The following is a 22,730-nucleotide window of genomic DNA, read 5'->3' on the forward strand; positions in this document are numbered from 1 at the left end:
GGAAAGCAGCCTCTCTTATAATCAAGCGCAAATATCCGCAGTTCGATTGGAGCTTGATCGAAGAGGATTGGCTCGCTGGCCTGCACCTTACTATTCTTAAGGAACTGCGAGAGGCTGAAGCTGCTGAGGGTCATGCCACAGAGCCTAGTGATGTGCCCGACTTTTGCGTCGTGAACATTCACCCAGGAGATTTGCCCTTCTCAGATGAAGATGATGTTGCAGGCAATGGCGAATAATGGGTGTGGCGGCTATCCCCCTGTTCTTCTTGTGTGACTGGGCCTGTTATGTAATAGTTTAGTTTTTGAACAATATTATTTAGAGTTTACCCTGTTGGGTGGTGGCGTTTGTGCCACTCTGTTTTTGGAACAATTTGCAGTTTGTTTATTTCTGCTTTTCTTCTTAGATATTTTCGAGTTGGGCTGGTGTGTTTACTGCCCAGAGCCATTTTGTAGGGCTGTACTTTATCTCTTCTTTTTTCTTGGTTTTAATGAAGGTATAGCCGCCGGCATTGATATGCATATTTTGTTAAGTACTTAGCCAATTTCTGATATTTTGTTTGCCTTTTGGAAAGTTCTGGTTTCGATCAGAGCCAAGCTTTATAGCATGTCTCTTGACTGCCTCCCCTTTTGGACTGTCTTGGCTTCTGCCAAGGCAAAACTCAGGGACTTCTCTGTGGTGTTCCGGCTAGCCTTCTGAGCTGCCTCCAACTTTGGATTGTCTTGGCTTTGGCCAAGGCAAAACTCGGAAATTGCTCTGCGATATTCTAGCTAACCTTTTGGGCTGCTTTCAATGTTGAACTGCTTTGGCTTTGGCCAAGGCAAAACTCGGAAATTACTCTGCGTTATTCTAGCTAACCTTTTGGGCTGCTTTCAATTTTGAATTGCCTTGGCTTTGGCCAAGGCAAAACGCGGAAATTACTCTGCGATATTTTAGCTAACCTTTTGGGCTGCTTTCAATTTTGAATTGCTTTGGCTTTGGCCAAGGCAAAACTCGGAAATTACTCTGCGATATTTTAGCTAACCCTTTGGGCTGCTTTCAATTTTGAATTGCCTTGGCTTTGGCCAAGGCAAAACTCGGAAATTACTCTGCGATATTCTAGCTTAGAAATTCATCATGGCACTGTTCTCCAGCTAACTTGAGTGATCAAGTCAAGTTACCTGTTGAATGTGTGTATCATGGTCTATTTCTAAGTTACACTGTCTTTTGCTTATCATCATATCTTTTTCTGAAACCGCCAAGCTCATTTCATTATATGCATTCTGTAAAAAGGAGTACAAAAGGGGATAATTTTGGCTTATCTTGCCTTATCATTGTATAGATCACTTATACTAAACATAGTATTTTTTTAGCATGTTGGCTTTCCAGCTGTTCTTTAACTCTTTTTCATCCATTGTCATGAGATGATATGAGCCAGGGGCTATTTCCCTTGTGATCTGGAATGGCCCCTCCCAATTTGCAGTGAATTTCCCTTCTGCCTTGCCCTTTCCTGTGGTCGCTGTTCGTCTGAGCACCATGTCTCCCACATGCATAGGTCTGTGTTTGACTCTTTTATTGTAAGCTATGCTCATTCTCTCTTTGTTTGCTGTGAGTCTCAGCTCTGCTAGCAACCTTACCTCTGGCAGAAGGTCTAATGATTCCCTCATGAGTTGTTCATTGGTGGTTTCATCATAGTACTGCACTCTGAAACTGGGCAGGCCAACCTCTACCGGTAATACTGCTTCTGCTCCAAAGGCTAACTTGTAGGGACTTTCTCCTGTCGCCTCTTTCTCAGTTGTTCTATTGGACCACAAAATTTCTGGTATGAGGTCTACCCATGCACCCTTAAAATCCTCGATTTTCTTTCGCAGAGCTCCAAGGATCTATTTGTTCGCCGCCTCGGCCTGTCCATTGCTTTGTGGGTGGCATACTGATGCGTAGGCAAACTTGATTCTTAGCTCTGCGCAATAATCCTTTACCGGTGTGCAATCGAATTGTGTCCCGTGATCAAAGACCAAACTTTCTAGGATGCCAAATCTTGTGATGATGTTTCTCCAGATGAAGTCTTTCATTCGTTTGGCTGTTATGCTCTTTGTGGGCTCTGCTTCTATCCACTTGGTGAAATAATCCACTGCCACGATCAAGTATCTTCTTCCTCCACTCGCGGCTGTAAACGGACCCAGGATGTCCATTCCCCACTGAGCGAATGGTATGGGATTGATGATTGGTTGCAGATCATTTGAGGGCTGATTGATTACTGGAGCGAACTTTTGGCATTTGTCGCATTTCTTCACGTATGACTGCGAGTCACTCACCATGGTTGGCCAATAGTACCCTGCTCTGAGAGCTTTTAAGGCTAGTGTTCTACCTCCAATATGATTACCACATATTCCCTCATGAATTTCTTCAATGATTCTCTGTGATTCCTCTGTTGAGACGCATCTCAGCAGGGGTAGGGAGAAGGATTTTTTGTACAATCTGCCCTGGTAGATCACAAACCAGTGTTCGTTTCGCTTTATCTTCTTCTGTTCTGGCTCTGCTGTAGGGAGACCCCTGCCAAGCTTGTATGATACTATACTGTCGTACCACTGAGGCTCTATGTTGATGGCATTTACCATAGGCCTCTTATCGATACTCTTTTCTTCCTGTACTTCCACCATCACTGTTCTTTCAAGGTCTTGCAGCGAAGAGCTTGCTAATTTTGAGAGAGCATCTGCTTGGCTATTCTCTGCTCTGGGGACCAACTGAATCTCGAAGCATTCTAACTGGGCTACTGCTTCTTTCATCAGTGCCAGATACCTCTGCATGGACGGTTCTCGAGCTTCATACTCGCCTCTATACTGACTGGCCACTAACTGGGAATCTGTTTTCAACACGATTTTCTTAGCATCCGCTGCCTTGCACATTTGAATGCCTGCGATCGCTGCTTCGTACTCTGCTTAATTATTTGAGGCTTTGAACTTGAACTTTATGGCATATTCAAAGACATTACCTTCTGGTGAAGTCATTATAATGCCTGCTCCTGACCCTGTAACTGCGGCTGAGCCATCTACATATATCTGCCAGGTCCCCAGAGGCTCCTCTTCCTCCTCGTAAGATGCCTCAGCTATGAAGTCTGCTAGTGCCTGTGCCTTTATGGCCGTTCTTGGCCTGTATTCAATATCGTACTCTGAGAGTTCTATCGCCCATTTCAGCAGTCTGCCTGAGGTATCCAGCCTTCGCAATGATTTCTCTAAAGGCTGATTTGTTAATATTTGTACCTTGTGAGCGTCGAAGTATGGTTTCAGCTTCCTGGCAGCTATCATAATTGCGAAGGCCATTTTTTCAATCAGGGGGTACCTTTGCTCTGCGGGGTTGAGAATGTGACTGACGAAATATACTGGCTGTTGGGCCTTGTCCTTTTCCACTATTAAGGCTGCTGCTACAGTCTTTTTGGAGGCAGAGATGTACAACTGCAAAACATCTCCTACTTCTGGTCTGGCTATGGTTGGGAGGCTCTTCAGATGATTCTTTACCTCTGCGAATGCCTTTTCTTGCTCTGCTTCCCACTTGAATGTTTTGTTTCCTTTCAGTACCTGGAAAAATGGGAGGGATCTATCTGCAGATTTACTGATAAAACGAGTGAGTGCTGCCATCTTTCCAGTTAATCTCTGTATATCTCGTATGTTTTTTGGCTCTGGCAAGTTGAGTATGGCCTCCCTTTTTCTGGGTTGGCATCTATTCCCCTTTCACTGACCAGAAATCCCAAGAATTTTCCTGACTTAACACCGAACACACATTTCTTTGGGTTTAGTTTCATGCCGTACTGTCTCAACGTAGCAAATGTTTCCCGCAAGTCTGCGATGTGATCGGCCTCTTTTTTGCTCTTGACTATGGAATCATCCACATATACTTCCACATTCCGGCCCTTTTTCTGTGCGAATATCTTATCTACAAGCTTCTGGTAAGTTGCACCCGCATTTTTTAGGCCGAATGGCATAGCTTTGTAGTTATAAACTCCAGCGTCTGTGATGAAAGCAGCTTTCTTACGATCTGATTCGAGTAAACTGATCTGATGGTAGCCGGAAAATGCATCCATGAAACTCAAGAGAGCGTGTCCACTGGTGGAATCAACCTGCTGATCTATTCTGGGCAATGGGTAACAGTCCTTCGGACAGGCCTTGTTTAGGTCTGTGAAGTCTACACACATCCTCCATTGACCATTTGCTTTCTTTACCATCACAACGTTAGCCAGCCATTCTGGGTAATCGCACTCTTCTATAAACTTGGCTGCTAGCAATTTGTTGATTTCTTCTTGGATGGCTACATTCTTCTCTGCCGAGAAATTTCTCTTCTTCTGTTTCACTGGCCTAACTTCTCTGCTGACATTCAGTCTATGGACCATAACACTGGGGTCAATCCCTGGCATTTCGTCCGCTGAGAAAGCAAATATGTCTGCGTGCTCTCTCAGCAGACCAATGATGTTCACTCTGAGGGATAGATCTACGTCTGTGCCAATTCGAACCGTCCTGTCTGTCAACCCTTCCTCTAATTCTATCTCCTCAGTTTCGTCAGTTGACGTGGGTTCCAACAGACCTTCTTCCCGATGCTCGAAGTTTTCCATGCTTAGCAACTTGTCTTTTTTGCGCTCTGCTCTCTTTCTTTTTCGAGATTGGGGAAGTTCTTCTTCTGCCAGTGGTGGGGGTCTGGGTGGTTGTTTTAGCGCTGTGTGGTAGCACTTCTTAGCCTGCTCCTGACTGCCTTTGACCTTGGCTGAGCGGCCATAATTTGTCGTATACATCATGGTGAGGTGATAAGTAGAGACTACAGCCCCTGCGTCATGAATGAATGGTCTGCCAAGAATGACGTTGTAGGCTGCAGGGACTTTCACAATCATGAAGTCTACCATGATGTCCTTGATATCCTTCCCTTGGCCAATCTGCACTGGCAAACTGACTATCCCTTCTGGTATCACTGTGGCTCCTGTGAATCCGATTACTGGGTAATTGACTGGCTTTACGTATTTCTCATCAATTTGCAACTCCTGGAAAGCAGGTCAGAACAAGATGTTTGCAGAGCTACCTCCGTCTATCAGAATACGGTGGATTTTTCTGTTTGCTACGTTCAGGGCTAGTACCATAGGGTCGTCATGGGGGTATATTATGCCTTTATAGTCCTCCTCTGTGAAAGTGCACTGCGGGATTTTTGGAGGGGCAGGCCACCTGCCAGAATTATGGTAATTAACCTGGTGTTTGAATTCGCTCACACTGGCCTTGGCCCCGCTAACAGTGGTTCCTGCGTAAACTGGCCCTCCTGTTATGACCAAAATGTCGCCCATTCTCTTTTGGTCTGCTGGGTAGCTTTGCTTGGGTTCCACCTTCTTATTGTCGGACCTATTATCATTATCTCTATTCTCATAGGTCCTGCTATACGAGCTTTTTGCTTTGAACTGAGTCAAGTATCCCCTCCGGATCAGATCTTCGATATTATCCTTCAAATGAGTGCATTCTTCTGTGAGGTGGCCATGATCTCTGTGAAAGTCACAGTACTTTTTTGGGTCCCTGTATTTGTTGTACATTTTGGGAGGTCTCTGCCACTTCTCGTCTTCTTTGATGATGGCAAAAATTTGAGTTCTGGATGCCACTAAGGGGGTATATTCATTGAACTTCCCCCTTTTTTCAGTTTTGAATTCGTTACCTCTGCCTCTGCCTGGTACCTGCCAGTCTCTTCTGGGTTGTGGGTTTTCTCTTCTGTCTGGGTATTCTTTTTTGTATGGCTCTTTCTTGCTCTGACTACCGTAATTGTTCTCACTTGCCACATATCGACGTGAGGTTGCTCTGCCAATTTCTTCACTCTTTATAAATTCATTTGCCTTTCCTAGTACCTCTGCCAGGGTTGTGAATGATTTTCTGCCCAGATAACTCTTGAACTCTCCATCCCGCAGACCAGTCATCATGGCCAGGACTGCTACCTCCTGCTGCAACTTGGGTATATTCGACGCCTCCATATTGAATCTGGATATGTATTCCCTCAGAGATTCCTGAGACCCCTGGATGACTGACATCAGCTCCCCTGTCATCCTTTCTCTGGCAATGTTTGCCACGTATTGGGTGCGAAATAAGATAGCTAGCTGCCGGAAAGAGGTTATGGTGCCTTTGGGTATTTTACCAAACCAGCTCTGTGCCATCCCCTCTAGAGTGGAAGGAAAGACCTTACACCACATAGAGTCTGTGTTGGTATATAGCATCATGTGTCCCCCAAAGGCAGAGAGGTGATTCGTTGGGTCTGTCTTTCCGGAGTATTTGCAGGTGGAAATTTTTATCTTTTCCATTCTTTCAGAGAGTATTTCATCGCAGAAGGGAGAGTTATCAGGCTTAACTACTGCTCGGATGGGATTGGGCGTACCTGACACGGAGTGGTGTCTATGACTGGGTGCTTGTTCAGTCCTTGCTCGGGGTTGAGCTCTGCTTGGTGTGATACTCTCTGCTTCATACTCTTGATTGTCAGCCCCTTCCATGTCTTGATGCAGATTCCTCCTCCAAACATTCGGACTATGTTGGGGTCTGGGACGTTTTCTCCTCTGCTCAACCTCAACCTCTGGGGCCGTTCTCATGACCTGGGCTTGTGGGGTTGTTTGAGTAAGGAATGTCAGGACTTCTATTGCTGTGCGCATCTGGTCAGGTGAGAACTGTGCCCCCAGCCGTGCTAGCGAGGCACTGGTCGGAATTGGGATACCTTGGGCCTGGCTGGGGGTTGCCATAGCTCTGGGTTGTGGTGTTTCTCTTGGCGGATCAAGACTTTGAGGCATGCCAAACAAGGGTATGTTTGTGGTTTTCTGGTTGTTTTTTGAGGTGGGTGGTTCTATCTGTTGGATTACCGGTTCGCTTGACTCGGTCATTATGTGGGAGGGTAGGTTTTTAAAGAGCGAGGTATGGGAGGTACCCCTCCTTCTAGCGCCACTTGTTCCGAGTATGGAACTGGGGGAGCCCTGCCTGGTGATGTTGCCCTGTCAGACAGAACGAACGTAAGCTAACCTCGGGGGTTTAACCGAGGAAACCCCCTCCGATGCCTAAGTCAGCAAATGAGATAATGCTCTAGAGAGAGAAAGTAGAGAGGGTTAAGAATTGTACTTGTATTCAACGTGTCCGCAAATGAATGGGGACGACAGTATTTATAGGCGTACTATTCAGTACTTGGCCTATTCAGATGTTGCCGCGTGTACGCTAGTGATGTACTTGTTGTTTGTCCTTTTGCTTAACGACGTATCTACGCTAGTGAGGGTCTGCGCGATTCTTGAGGACTTGTGGTACTTTCAATAGGTACTTCCTGCGGTTACTTTGCTTGATCTGTCTTATCAGATGTCAGATGGTCTGCTGTGACATGGATGATCTGCTAGGTTACTTCTACTCCGTACAACTGTAATTGCGTGGATTATGAAAATGAAGAGAAAAAACAAATCGATGAAAACTACTATTAGTGGTTTAAGGTTTTCCGTTGCTGTTTTGTGGAAAATGGAGAAATTGTTTTATAAATCAATGTCACAGAACAAGGTTTTGTTTAATTTTTTTGTTTTAAAAAATGGAAAAACGAGAAACCGCACTAATGCCGAACATAGCTTTATTTATTTATTTTATTTTATTTTATTTTATTCGTAAATTGTACTACGTATTACGTTATCAGTTTTCATTGTGTATGTATTTTTTGTAACTAAATCTGTATCCATGCAAACAAAATAAACAGGGGAAATTTGTACAATTGTAGTTGAAACGTACCGTTAGTAAATATTCCATATGTCTCTAAGAGCATCTCCAATGGTTGTAGCTAGGGACTTGCTTGTAATTTTTAGAAATTCTAAGCTACTAGCTTGACCATTGGAGTTCAAATGATAAATTAGCTTGGCCAAGCAAAGTAGCTTATTTAAGCTAATTTGCTTGAAAAATCTTGACCAATGAAATAATATTAAATTAAATTAAATTAAAATATTGATTGACAAATATGACTACATTAAATATTAAGCTAGTAGCTAACCACTAGGGTACTAACTAACTAGAAATGAAAGTAGCTTGAAATATTATGTGGCATGACAAGCTAATTTATAAATTAGCTTACCATTAAAGATGCTCTAATTAATTAAGAGTTGGTTGCATGGAATTTCACAGTGTTCCCAACTTCCACGGGCTGCACGGTTTGGTATGGACCGCACCCCTGACTACTCCCCTTCTTCTCTCGTTTAGATAGATACTCCTTTGTGTTAATATAGGCATTGGGGCTTCAACTTGATCTGGTGGGAGATTTTCTATTTTCACTCCTCCTTCCTTCACGAGTCCTTGATGATCGATGGTGATGAATAAGAGAATCAAGAGGCCTCGTGGCTATTTTTCTTCGGCATTCTCTTGGTCCTTCTCTCTTTGAATTAGCCGGATCCTAATTTCAATGCGTCACTTTAATTTGGCTTGAAAATAGGGAGAGATAAGCTCTTCGTACAAAACAAGCCATGAATTATTTGCTCTAAATGCAACCTGTATATATGTAACCAAAATACGCTAACATGAACATAAAAATATTACTAATGTTTCTAACTATGTGCAACTTAAAAGCACATCATTATACAATTAAGCTTTCAAGATATGATTATTAAGTTATACTACTTTCGTTTCATAAAGATCTTTACATTTACTTTTTGCACGGAATTCGGTTCAATGTTTGATCATTAATATATATGGCTCGGCTCATGGCCATCTTTAATAACAACTTGCAAACATCTAACTGATCGATACATCAAGTATAGCTATTTGTACATAGGTTATAGACTATAGAATTACTACGTAAAACTTAAAGGAGATTCATGCCTTCATAAACTCATAAAGGATGTAAACTCAAAGTCTGGATTAACTCCAAATCCTTTAATTCCCATAAAATTAAAATTAAAAGAACAAAAACTCCCAAGGCTTTAATTTCTATCGACCATCAGTGCTGGAAATAATAGACAAGTAATTCGTAGAAATGGTACGGGTAGTGATAAATGGTGTGGGGGTAACAGGGGTAAAATAACAAATTTTCATGTCCAGAAATAGAATAAAACACAATATAAAAATATTATAAAACGGATTAAAACCGAAACTGTTAATATTATTTTAAAGGTAGACAAGAGTGATAGACTTACATATGCTAAAAGACTTAACGACTCCTCACTAAACCATTTGTTTTTCTTCCCAGAAATTATCTCCAATAATAGAACTCCAAAGCTAAACACATCCGATTTTTCCGAATATTGTCCATCCAACGCATACTGAGGAGGCATGTAACCGCTGCATCTTGTTGAGTTAGCTTATACAGAGCATATTATGATATGAATTCAAAGGTTAAAGCGATACCAAACTTACTTACTATGAAGAGTGAAGTATTACAAACTTACTATGTTCCTACAATCCTTTTGGTTAGATCAGCTTGACTTTTGTTGCCTTGATAGATGCGTGCTGTGCCAAAATCTGAAATTTTAGGGTTGAAATCTCCGTCCAGTAAAATGTTACTCGCTTTGAGATCTCTATGAATAATATTCAATCGAGAATCTCTATGAAGATAAAGGAGACCTCGACATATCCCTTCTATGATATTAAAACGTCTTTTCCAGTCAAGACTCAAGACATTCTTGCTTAAGCGGATCTACATAACAAAAAAAAAAACCATGCATCTTGATTAACTCACAATTTGTTTGATCAAACAAACTTTTGCTAGTCCATCAATATGATAGGTAAACATACCAAAAAGATATGAATCCAAACTTTTGTTAGGCATGTACTCATAAACCAACATTTTCTCTTGACCTTCTACAAAGTAGCCCAAAATCCTAACAAGATTCCGATGTTGAAGTTTAGATATCACTAATACCTCATTCTTGAATTCTTCCAACCCTTGATGAGAGGCTATCGAGAGTCTTTTCACAGCTATTTCTTGTCCATCTTCGAGTGTTCCCTACAATAAGGTTAAGGTAATATACTAATATGTCCGATGCAACAGTAAAGAAAGCTGTGTAATTTTTTACATACCTTATACACCGGACCAAATCCACCTTGTCCAAGTTTATTACTGTCTTGGAAGTTGTTCGTAGCAAGTAGCAACTGCAAGTTTTTCGAATTCAAACAATGGCAGCTCTTCGAGTTTTCTTAGGCTTATTGGATCACCTCCGACCATATCTAACAACATTTTCTTTCTTTCCGCTGTTCTCTTTGTCACTGCAGATTATACCATAACATCACTTATTCCTTTGATCAATTCTTCAAAATCAATTAAATGTTGCAACAACGAAACATAAAAAGGCGTCTGATGAGCACGAGACTAATGGCAACAGAGCATGTACATAATGGTTCTTTACCAAATGCAACTTCTTTTTTGTCAAATGCTGTGATTTGAAGTGAAGTTCAAACAAATTTTCAGTTTCTAAACTCGTACAGATAATCAACAGACAGTGAATTACCTTTTTGTAGGGTCTTCCACCTCCAAATCAACCCTATAAAAACAGCAACAATGATCACAACTGAGGCTACTCCCATTGCCGTAATTGTCATTACCTCCTTGCTGTGTCCTAGAAATGAGCAAGAAACGTCGTCTTCAAGGTATTAGAGTAAGAAAACATCACAATATTTAACATCTATATTTGTCATGGAATTTTTTTATTTATTTTTGAGAAAGAACAACATCATTAATAATCAGTCATACGTCATCTACAAAGATTAAACCACACATTTAAAGAAAAGATATAATTGTTACCATCAAATTAATCGAAAATGATAAAGGTCGCAACTTGCGACTGTTGAAATTATAATGGAGATGAGTGAGTGGGAAAGAATGTAGCAAAATTATACTATTATTTCATTCAATCCAATTAATTAAGTTACATTAAACGACTTTTTATAGGCTCATAAAACATACTACATTATGTGGAATAAACCACTAACCCATTATTACCCACTAATAATATTCATGTACCTAAAATTAGAAATATTATTAATCATGATCTCATGATCCATTAACCCACTAACTATAATTTTGGGAGCATTTCCAACAGCGACCGACCCTTTAACCCGTGTCAAAATTATGACATGACATGTTTAGGTGTCATGAACGTAATTGAAAACTAAAATATTTAACTTGTAAATATATTGCATTGATAGTAAAAATATTTTGATGACGCATAATCTACGTGGCGGCTATAAGGACCATTTAGAATCCGACACGTAAGATTGCAGCAACTAAATGTTGTCGTAACTTAATTGCGACCTTTATCATCACCCAAACCAATTACCATTATGCATCCTAAAGCACAACTTGTACTCTATCAGCTTGTCATAGACATGAAACTATAACCACGTATAATTGATATTGTTACGTACCTAGTTCCGAGTGTGCTAAACGAACGTGAAGAGTAGCACCATTCTCGGATAACTGAACTGTATCAATCAAGTTTCTAGTCCAAAACATACACCCTAGACCATAATAACTCGTACTACCTCCGTTTCTGAAAGTTCTTTACGCTTTGGAAAATGTGCCCAAAGTATAAAAACTTTGACCGTAAATTCTCACTATTATATACATCAAAATGTTACATGTAAGATCTTGTCAGATTGGTCTTGGTATGTATTTTCACAATATCAAATTTTTATAATTTTTTCACATACGAAATTGGATATATTAGTAGTTAAATATTGCATTGGAGTTTGTGCAAATAGTAACTGTAAAGATCTTTTTGAAACGGAGGAAGTATAAGCTAGGCATGAACAATTCATCAAGCAATTTCTTCTACACTGATCCTCACTATATTCTGTTTTCCACATCGGTCGGTCTGGAATCTTAAAACCCTCTAACTTAAAGAAACCATCTTGTTTACTCTTTCCTCCTTTTGGACTACATTGCAATGGTGTCCTTCGAACACAGCCCCGACTCCAGTTTTCTTTACTCCATTCCTCAACATTCCTAGGTACAAAACCTTTTTTTTTTTATATATAGAGAAAAACAATATCATTAATAATCAGACATACAATATTTACAAAGATAAAAGAGATCTGCACGTAAACCAGTATGGTTCAAAGAAACTGGCAAAACCTGTTAAACATTGGCAGATTGGTAACTTCTTGTTTAAGTAACAATTTCCATATCCAAATTCGCCGCATTTTCCGTAAACTGAACACTCATTCTCAGGAGCCTGCCATAGAATTTGCCAATTCTTCTTACCATCATCCCACATTCTTTGGGTCATGAACCCTTGAGAGCCTAAGACGTAATTTGACAGTAAAGACTTGTTTGGGTAATTAAATTCCATTGTCAGTTTATCATTATCATTAAGAAGAGTCCATCTAGTTTTAGTAGGATCACCATTTATGCTATGCTCTGTACCGATGAAGATAATACCACTCCAAGGACCACTTCTCCAGTAGGGTTTATCACCCTTCCATATCATCATTTGCGGTGGTAGAAGCAAAGGGTCCATACCTGTTGGAAAATTATTCAGTTTTACCCTATATAGTCCGTATGAGATAAGTTCAGGTAATGATCGACTTATAATAAGTTCAGTAAGATAAGATCATATAGATTCAGGAGTAATAATTTTAGCTGAGATAAGATAAGCAAAATTCATGTGAACAGAACAATACTACATGCTGATTCAATTCGATAATTAAAATCTAGTTTTTATCTTTGATAAAAAAAACTAAGGCTTTTTTTCTTTTTGCTGAATTTTACTGAACTAAATGATACCGAACACTCCTGAACTAAAAAGTAAATTAAATCCTGAAACTGAAAATAAATTGAAAAGAACATGGCCTAAATAATGCCAAATTAGAGGGTCGGAGAAAGGAAATACCTATTGTAAATGCTTCGAGGGGCAGATTTGAGGGACTACATAACTTTCTCTTATGCATCCATATTTTTACACTCTCTCTTACTTTTTCCATACTTAATTATAATAAGTTTAGGTAATGATTGACTAATAAATTATACTCCCTCCGTTCCCTTTTGTCATTCCTGTTTTTCGAAATTGTGTTCCTATTGTTCTTCCTGTTTTTCGAAATGGTGTCACAAATTAGTCGTTGCACTTACCTTTGCACAAATTTTTAGATGATAAGTGGTTGTTTGATTACCAATTGTTATTTTATTGAAAGAGTAGATGTGATAGGATTTAGTGGGTATTTTTTTTAATTATATGAAATGGGTGCAAGGACTAAAAAAATTATGGAAGAGAGACAATACGATGATTGTAAGGTCATTCCTAAATTAGAATTGTAATAATTAATCTGGAACAGATGAAAAAAGAAAGTGTAACAACTAATCTGGACGGGAAGTACTAAGATTTCAATTTTCTTAATCTTTTCCCCGATTCCAAACAGGAAGAAGGAAAAAAAACGGGTGGAGTAATAAGTTAAAGTGAGATAATATCATAGAATTCAGAGCTAATAATTTTATCTAAGATACGATACGCGAAATTCATGTGAACCTAACAGAACTGATTCAATCCACTAATTAAAATCTACTTATATCTACAAAGATTGACATGGTCAACCGTTGGTATTATTAGTATTAGTTGTGTAGAATAATAATATCAAGGGTTGACTATGTCAATGCTTATCATTATCTTAAATAAAAAAATTAAGGTATTGTTCTTTTGAGTTAAATTTTAGTAAAATAAATTAAATTAAAAAATAATTCATGAAACCAAAAAGGAACAAGACCTAAGTAATGCCAAATTATTAGAGAGTCTGAGAAGGGAGAACGGAAATACCTACTGTAAATATTCCGAGGGACGGATCCGAGGGGCTAGCCCAAGACTGCATAACCGGTTTCCTAGTCGAAAAACCGGTAACAGTTAGTTTCATATCCGGGACAGAGGTGTCAATAGGATGATCAAAACTCTCCCACATCGTATTTCCACTAGTACTACTCAGTAGTACCAAGTTCCCTGTATCTAAAAGTTGTGCATGAACAACTGAACCATTGCTAAATTGATCAATAAGAGGTGACAAAGTTGACGACCAAACAATCTCTTTTCGGCCACTCAAGATAACAAGATTTCCATCCTTTGATATCATTAACGTGCCCTTAGTGTCATTAAGTGGCGTTGCTCGGTTGGCTAACCAAATCACGTCCCTAGGTGAAACGGTGTACCAGATCCCGACATAAAGATGAGATGAATTTACGGGGCTGAAAAATCCTAGTGTGAATACATTGTGTGGGGAGACTATAGTTCTTGAATCGTCGAGGAAGCGGCCGGTGGTGATGGTGTCGAAGGCCGTCGAAACAAGCAATATTGTAGTGGAGCAGATGATGCAGGAAATTATTATCCTGTTCAGGTTGAGAAGCAGCATTGTAAAATGTGTTTAGTGAAAGATTGATTATTGGAAGGACGAATATGATGGATCGTACAAATTATTGGGTGATGATAAAGGTCGCAAGTTGCGACAACATTTAGTTGTCGCAATCTTACGTGTCGCAGTTTCATTGGTACATATAGGCGCCACGTAGGCTATGCGTCATCAGAATATTTTTACTATCAATTCAATATTTTTACTATAAAAATATATAAATAAGGTAATCAATGTAAAGAAGGAAACAAATTAGAATATTAAGATTTTCCTACCTTTTTTTTGAAAGGTATATAATAGATTATATAAGTTAAATATTTTAGTTTCCAATTTAAATCATGACACATAAGCATGTCATGTCATCATTGTGACACGGCTTAAAGGTCGCATGTTGCGACCTTTATCATTTTCGCAAATTATTTTGGGTGTAATTAAGGCTAATGCATTAAGTGCTGGATATATTGGTTGATGTCATATTCATTAGCATGCACCTTGGCAAGTTGCCTGAAAGTAGATTGCAACAACGTACACACCAAATCACATTTAATTTCACTAAATGATTGTGAGGGTTTTTCCGTTAGTATCTCTAATTATATGTTAGTGAAAATTATACGTAATCTCTATTGTGTAAGTCAAGAAGGGAGGGGAAATTAAGTAACACCACTTTTCGTGTCCACAAGCAAAAAGACGAAAATACCCTTACACTAAACTGCCCTAACCCTTCCTGCACTACAAGAAATTGTACTATTAACGACGGAAAATCCCGTCGCGAAAGGCCAATAATCGTTGATTAACGACGGGATTTCCTGTCGGAAACCCGTCATAAAAGGGGGCCGTCGTTAATAGAAATCCCGTCGTAAATCCGTCTTAAACCCGTCGTAAAATACATTTGCAACAGTTATTCCCGTCATTGTTTGGTTGTTAGCCCCGTCGCAAAAGGTTTTTGCGACGGGATTTTTGACCCGTCGTAATTAGGTTGTCGTTAAAGATACAAATTCTTGTAGTGCTGGCTTCCTGCTTCACCGTTTTCTCTCTCCTTCCTCCCTCCTGTTTTCTCTCACCTTCCTCCCGTATTCTGCTTCAATCTTCTTCATCTATGACTCTTTGATCTTCTTCGATCTTCTTCCTCTACAAATACTTCGATCTTCTTCATCCTCTCCTTCGATCGATTCATCTTTGCAAATTTGTTCTCAATTCCGAGCAGGTATGTTGATTTTTTCGTTTTTTTCAGTTTTTGTTTTTTTGATTAGGTCTCGAATTTTTTGTTTCATTTTATGATTTAATATTTTATTTTATCTAAATTTAATCGATTTTATTGGATTTGAGTTTTTTTTTTTGGATTTGAGCAAATCGATTTTATTCGATTTCATAGAGATTGAACAAGTATTGGAGTTAATTTTGACTAATATTTTAATGAATTAGATTTACGGATTTAAGTGGTGTCATCTTCCGAGGCTGAAAAATTGTCAGTTTTTTTGCATTTTGTAATTTCTGAAATTTGAAGGAAAAGGTTAAAAATGTTGCACATTTGAATTTTTTGAATGTTGATTGATTTTATATCGGTGTTTTTGACTTGGTGAATTTGCATTTGATTCGATTTGCGATTAGCTGGTTGAAATTTCAATTTCTGTTTCGGCGTCTGATGGCTGGAAAAATATGACATTTTAAGTTTTTGTTGTCGCCTTCTTAGTCTTGGGAAGCTCCGGTGCACAATAACCTGCTGATCCAGCTGTGCCAATCGCATTGGTGTTTTCCTCAATCATCAGACCAAATTTAAAGGTAAATTACCAATTTCTTTATTGGTAGAAGACAAGTGTTACATGATTTCGTTCATAAGACTGGAACTTTTGAACAAACTATGCTCCAGTATGCATTCCTGAATAAATACCAAAAATGGAAATGTTAATCTTGGTTGATGAGATGGCCAATAAATTAACTGAAGCAATAACCTGGGTATACTGATGTTTAGACATTCAACTCTTTTTTTTTCTGACTAGATGTTTCAATTGTTATTGTGATTTTCCTGTTGTGCATTTTGACTAAGAGCTACATTATTGTGCAGTGCTGCATTTTGTTTGACTGATGTTGTTTGCTATGCATACCTGATTTTCGTGTTTGTCTGGTTGAGTAATTCTCTGATGTTGGTTTGTTGTCTGCAAATTGATGTTGCAGAACTTGGATTGTTGATTGTAAAGGAATTGCCACTAAAAGCAAGACATGCAACCTTATCTTCATCTATGCAGGTGAAAGACCGTGGAGCAAAGCGTGAATGTCCCAAATGCCATCACTGGATTGACAATAGCGATGTAAGACAATGTTTCCACTTGTTGTTCTAAAAGTATCATATCAGTAATTTGATTGCAGTAGCAAGATTCTAACCTATAAGACAAAGTCCCGATGGTAGTAAATGTGCCTTCTTTTGCATCACATGGTTGACTGCGTCGTGTTTCCTCAGAAAGGAAAGAGGTATACTATTATTACTTTATTTATACGTATTCAATTAAACAAAAAGTAAAGAATTTGTCAATCACCTCTTACAAATTATGCTCCAGTATGCATTCCTGCTTCATTTATTTCACCAGCAGTACGTGCCATTGATGTGCTCTCATTACTGCTTGAACAGTTATTAGCAATTGGCGTCCCTGGGATTTCAAGTACACACTCAAACGAGTTAAAACTAAGCAGCAAGGCAGAAACAAACTATTTTATATGTTTAGTTACTTTAGTTTGGTACTAAGATTTTGATTTTTAGTCATGTAAGCGCATGAATATTAAATTGTTTTACTATTTAGATATTTTTAAATAGGGACCATAAATTTTTTTTAGATTTACTTTACGAGCATTTTTTCTTGCATATTACTCCATATTTGTGATGATTAATTGTAATACTACAATTTTATATAATCTCGCACGCATCGCGTGCATATAAGACTAGTTAATACTATGTAAAAGTTTGATACTCTTAAAACACATATTGAAACGAATCAAATAAGATCCACGTGAATCAATTTCTAGTATTTAAAAAACAAAACCAACACCATATCAATGACACATGTATAGTTTCACTATAAAGACACATGGCCCATTGTGTATTGTCACTAAAATACACGTGGCCATAATAAATTTTTTTCATTAAAAAAATAAGGCAGAGAAAAAGACTAAGCTCGGCATCACCATGCCCCTTTCATCTTCCCCATTACTCCTCGCCATTAATCTATCATTCATTCCTCTCCATTAATCATCATTGACTCCAAATTGATCAGTAATCTAAATACAAAGTATGAGCACTGAATATTAATCATCTTTAGTTTCAGCTTCAATGGAAATTTAATAATCAATACCTAGTATTTTAAAAACAAAACCAACACCATATCAATGACACATGTATAGTTTCACTATAAAGACACATGGCCCATTGTGTATTGTCACTAAAATACATGTGGCCATAATAAAAAATTTTCATTAAAAAATAAGGCAGAGAAAAAAACTAAGCTCGGCATCACCATGCCCCTTTCATCTTCCCCATTACTCCTCGCTATTAATCTATCATTCATTCCTCTCCATTAATCATCATTGACTCCAAATTGATCAGTAATCTAAATACAAAGTATGAGCACTGAATATTAATCATCTTTAGTTTCAGCTTCAATGGAAATTTAACAATATTCATTTTGCATTAAACTCCAAAGAAACACCCTCTCAAAAACCCTCAATTGGACCTCAAGCTAGAATCAAACTCCAATGTCACCTTCAATTCGATCCCACAATCTTCTCCCTAACTTTAATAGCCTTCACTCACAAATTAATTTCCCCCAAAAACATTGACAATTTCTTAAATGATGTCGGATACGGTTTGTTACAAATGGTCATTGACCTTCCATCTCTCATCTCTTAATCCAATTCTAACTCTATTTAACACAGTTAGGTTCGCCACGAGTGATGATATGACCCAGAGCTACAGACAGGTATGATTCCGTTTTGTATGCCTAATTTTGAATTGCTGTATTTTTTGTTAATAGGTATAGATTTCCACTTTTCAAGTTTCAAATTGATGTGTTTATACGTTGTTGTATTTTTAAAATGTATTATTTACTGAATAGTGACATTTTTCCCTAATTTTATGAATTATGCGGTAGCCTCAGTTGGGGTTAATCTGCTGTATCATTGCTTTTGGAAAGGAAATCAACAAAGTGTTCCGAAAGCTTACACAACATTCCACCATTTGGGTCAGTAATCTTGATGCCATTATCAAATGCTTGATTATGGGAAGTTGTGATCATCAATCTAAATCAAAAATTGATTTTGGATTGATCTCAAACCGCCTAAGATTCCAATCCCGTACACCATACGATAATTTCCACCCTTGCATTTTTTAATTTCTTAAATTGTTTGTCTAATTTTTGTTTGATTCAAAAATAAAATTACCTGAAATTGGATAGAGATCAGAGAAAGATTATACCTTTGCGTGTAGTAATGGTCTTGGTTCGTATTTCTGATGGGTTTAACTGAACTGACCTCAAGTTGACTCATTGTTAGTAATGATTAAAGAATTATGGTATAGGGATAGGTAATAATGGAAGGAGGAGTAGTAGTAGTGGGTTTGTTAGTGTTGCTGGGATGGTCGGGTTTATGGTTCTTAAACCGTAGACAATCATCGAGATAATATTAATAGATCGTGCTCTATACTTAAAGACCCCCACATAAGCTCAAAACCTTAAGCCTTATATATCATCAATAATTACATTCATTACCTTGCCTCTCAACCCATCTATATTCCCCAATATTACAAAAATTCTATTCCTGTTGCATCCTATGCCCCAATGTATCAGACTTGCGTCCAACCACAACAATCTGATCAATATTTGAAGTTGTTTGTGAAGGAAATAATGCCCTTGGTCCAAGTATGCATATAATATTAAGTCTAATAAATGCGGTTCAGTATTAATTAACAAGTTAATAATTCAGTGAGATCAAGTGAGCTGAATGCCTAGCTAGAGGCCGCTTCAGTTCAAGTGGAATTAATGATATTAATCCACAGCTTACTCTTGACTGAACCCGTAGAGTCACACAAATAGTACGTAAATGGATCAAGTATTTAATGGCATTAAATACTCCACCTATGGATATTCGGAATCGACGGATCTTGGTTTCAGTGGGAGCTAAGATCGTCACAAGCAAGAAATGAATACTCCGGAAACGATGATATTGCCGGAAACGGAAATATGGATCGTATCGGAAATATAAATATTATCCAAGTCGTAGATGTTGCCGGAAACGGAAACATGGTAGGTATCGGAAAATATTGATGGAAATGGAAATATTGCCGGAATCGGAAATATTGCCGGAAACGGAAATATTGTCTGAATCGGAAATATTATCGGAATCGGAAAATAATTCCGGAAACGGAAATATTAAATATTTGTTCGAAACGGAAATTAATTCCGGAATCGGAAATATTAAATATTGTTCGTATCGGAAATGAATTCCGGAATCGGGAAATTAATCGGAAGCGTATCGTACGAATTAGCATCGGACGAGGCCTGCCAGACGAAGGCCCAGCACGAAGCCGGGCCATCGCCCAGCAAGCCAGCGCGCCAAAACGCACGAGCCAAGGCTGCGCCAGGCCCACCGCAAGGCAGGCCCAGCGCGCGCCAAGGCTGCGGCAGCGTGTGGGCCTCGTGGCAATGGGCTGCGAGCTCACGGGCTGCGCGCGCGCGCATGGCGCCCCTTGTGGGCTGCTGTGCGTGCGTGTGTGTGTTTGTGTGCTATACGAATCCTAAAGCTATCAGGTTTCGATATATGATTAAATTCCTAATCCTAAAAGGATAAATTAATTAAATAAGAGTTCTATTAGGATTCTAGTTTAATTAATTCGTATCCTAATAGGATTCCAGTTCCTTTTCCATACCTCTATAAATAGGTGCCTAGGGTCATAATTTATAGACACAATTGAAGTATTCTAAAGGTAAGATTTTGACGAAAAATCAGCCATACACTTGCACCATATTAGCCGAAATTCCTAAGCAACCTTAAGGGAGATTCTAGTTGGTCAAGCTTAAGGCGGATCCGGACGTGCTGTGGACTATCTACGGAGGGACGACACTTGAAGTCCTAAAGACTTGTTCTTGGTAGGTTCGGGCGCAGCTAGGGAGGGCACGCAACAAAGTGTATGAATCTAAACTATGCTAAATGATTATGTGTAAATAATATGCTTTCCTGGCTTTATGGTTTTTCCGCATGATTTATGTTTTGTCATATGAATCATAACCTATCAGTTTGAAGGTCTGAAGTTGCCAGAATCTTTTTAAAAAGCCATTTTCCCCATTTATGGGTAGTAAGCCATTAAAGGAGGGGAAATGGTTCACCACCTTACCTTCCTGTGCTCTTTCTTTTCGCAAAATGTGTATAAAATGTCTGTTTTGACAAATTTTCTTAATTACACTTTTGTGCATTTATACCGAGGATAAAAAGCCTTTGGTATCAGTATATCACTACATAAAGTTGTTTCCCTTTCTTTAGTTGTATTACATGGGGCTTTTGTAGATACTGTTTACTATGTGCTGAGGTATTATCTCCAATGTTACTTTACTTGTGGGAATCGATGGGTCTATTTTTAAGTTGAGTATGCCATTGCTTTAGCCTGGTGGATGCTCTCCTGCAAAATCTACCTACTTATTTCACTTTTGAATGCCTACATATGTATCTATATATCCACATAATTTATGTTGAATGATCGACCCTCTATTTATTTTGGTACAGGTTGCGCCTTATTGAAATTTATGATGTTAAACGTGTTAGGTTATGATACATATGAATAAACATAAATCATGCGGAAAAACCATAAAGCCAGGAAACATATTATTTACACATAATCATTTAGCATAATTCAGATGCATACGCTTTGTAGCGTGCCCTCCCTAGCTGCGCCCGAACCGAACAAGAACAAGAACAAGTATTTAGGACTCCAAGTGTCGTCCCTCCGTAGATAGTCCACAGCACGTCCGGATCCGCCTTAAGCTTGACCAACTAGAATCGCCCTTAAGGTACTAGGAATTTTCGGCTAATAGGCTACAAGTGTTTGGCTGATTTTGTTCCAAAATCTTACCTTTGAATACTTCAATCCTTGATGTAAATATGTGACCCTAGGCACCTTTTTATAGAGTTATGGAAAGGACTTGGAATCCTATTAGGATACTAATTTATTTAATTAGAATCTTATTAAAACTCTATTAAACAAATTCTATCTTTATTAGGATTAGGATTTAATCATATGACGAATCTCGGTAGCCTTAGGATTCGAGTAACACACTTCGAGTGACAAGCTAGCACCGCACGCAGGCCTTGCGGCCCACGCACAGCGCCAGCCCACTCGCCGCAGCCCCGCGCGCACGCCAAGGCCATTGCTGGGCCTGGCCTTGCGCTGGGCCTGGCGTGGCTTGGCAGCGTGTGTTTGGTGAGCTTCGGCTTGCTGGGCGATGGCCCGGCTTCGTGCTGGGCCTTCGTCTGGCAGGCCTCGTCCGATGCTAATTCGTACGATACGCTTCCGATTATATTCTCGATTCCGGAATTCATTTCCGATACGAACAATATTTAATATTTCCGATTCCGGAATTAATTTCCGTTTCGAACAAATATTTAATATTTCCGTTTCCAGAATTATTTTCCGATTTCGATAATATTTCCGATTCTGACAATATTTCCGTTTCCGGCAATATTTCCGATTCCTACAATATTTCCATTTCCAATAATATTTTGCGATACGTACCATGTTTCCGTTTCCGGCAACATCTACGACTTGGATAATATTTATATTTCCGATACGATCCATATTTCCGTTTCCAGCAATATCATCATTTCCGGAGTATTCAATTCTTGCCTTTGACGATCTCAGCTCCCACTGAAACCAAGATCCGTCGATTCCGAATATCCATAGATGGATTATTTAATGCCATTAAATACCTGATCCATTTACGTACTATTTGTGTGACCCTACGGGTTCAGTCAAGAGTAAGCTGTGGATTATTATCATTAATTCCACTTGAACTGAAGCGGCCTCTAGCTAGGCATTCAGCTCACTTGATCTCACTGAATTATTAACTTGTTAATTAATACTGAACCGCATTTATTAGACTTATCATTAAATGCATACTTGGACCAAGGGCATTATTTCCTTCAGTCTCCCACTTGTCCTTAGGGACAAGTGTGCATTTCCTAATTCCTTTGTCGCTCGATGCTTGCTCTTGAACATAAGGTAAGAGTTGTCATCCTTATTACGTCCAGAGGTGTTTCTCGGTTTCAGAGTTCAACTGATCAAATAAACAGATAATCATAACCTATGATTCATCTGAGCACGGCCATGCATTTTACAGTTTCTAGCTCTCCGAGTGGCCTTGTACGACTTTTAAGCATCTCATCCCGATTTAT

At 38.9% G+C, this 22,730-nt stretch overlaps 1 pseudogene; it reads right to left on the reverse strand.

The window, feature by feature from the left end:
- Positions 1-7,949: 7,949 nt before the first annotated feature.
- On the reverse strand, positions 7,950-14,711 carry LOC110793779 (G-type lectin S-receptor-like serine/threonine-protein kinase SD1-13; annotated as a pseudogene).
- Positions 14,712-22,730: the final 8,019 nt, after the last annotated feature.

This window comes from Spinacia oleracea, chromosome 6 (assembly GCF_020520425.1).
Source record: "Spinacia oleracea cultivar Varoflay chromosome 6, BTI_SOV_V1, whole genome shotgun sequence".
NCBI classification, from domain to species: Eukaryota; Viridiplantae; Streptophyta; class Magnoliopsida; order Caryophyllales; family Amaranthaceae; genus Spinacia; species Spinacia oleracea.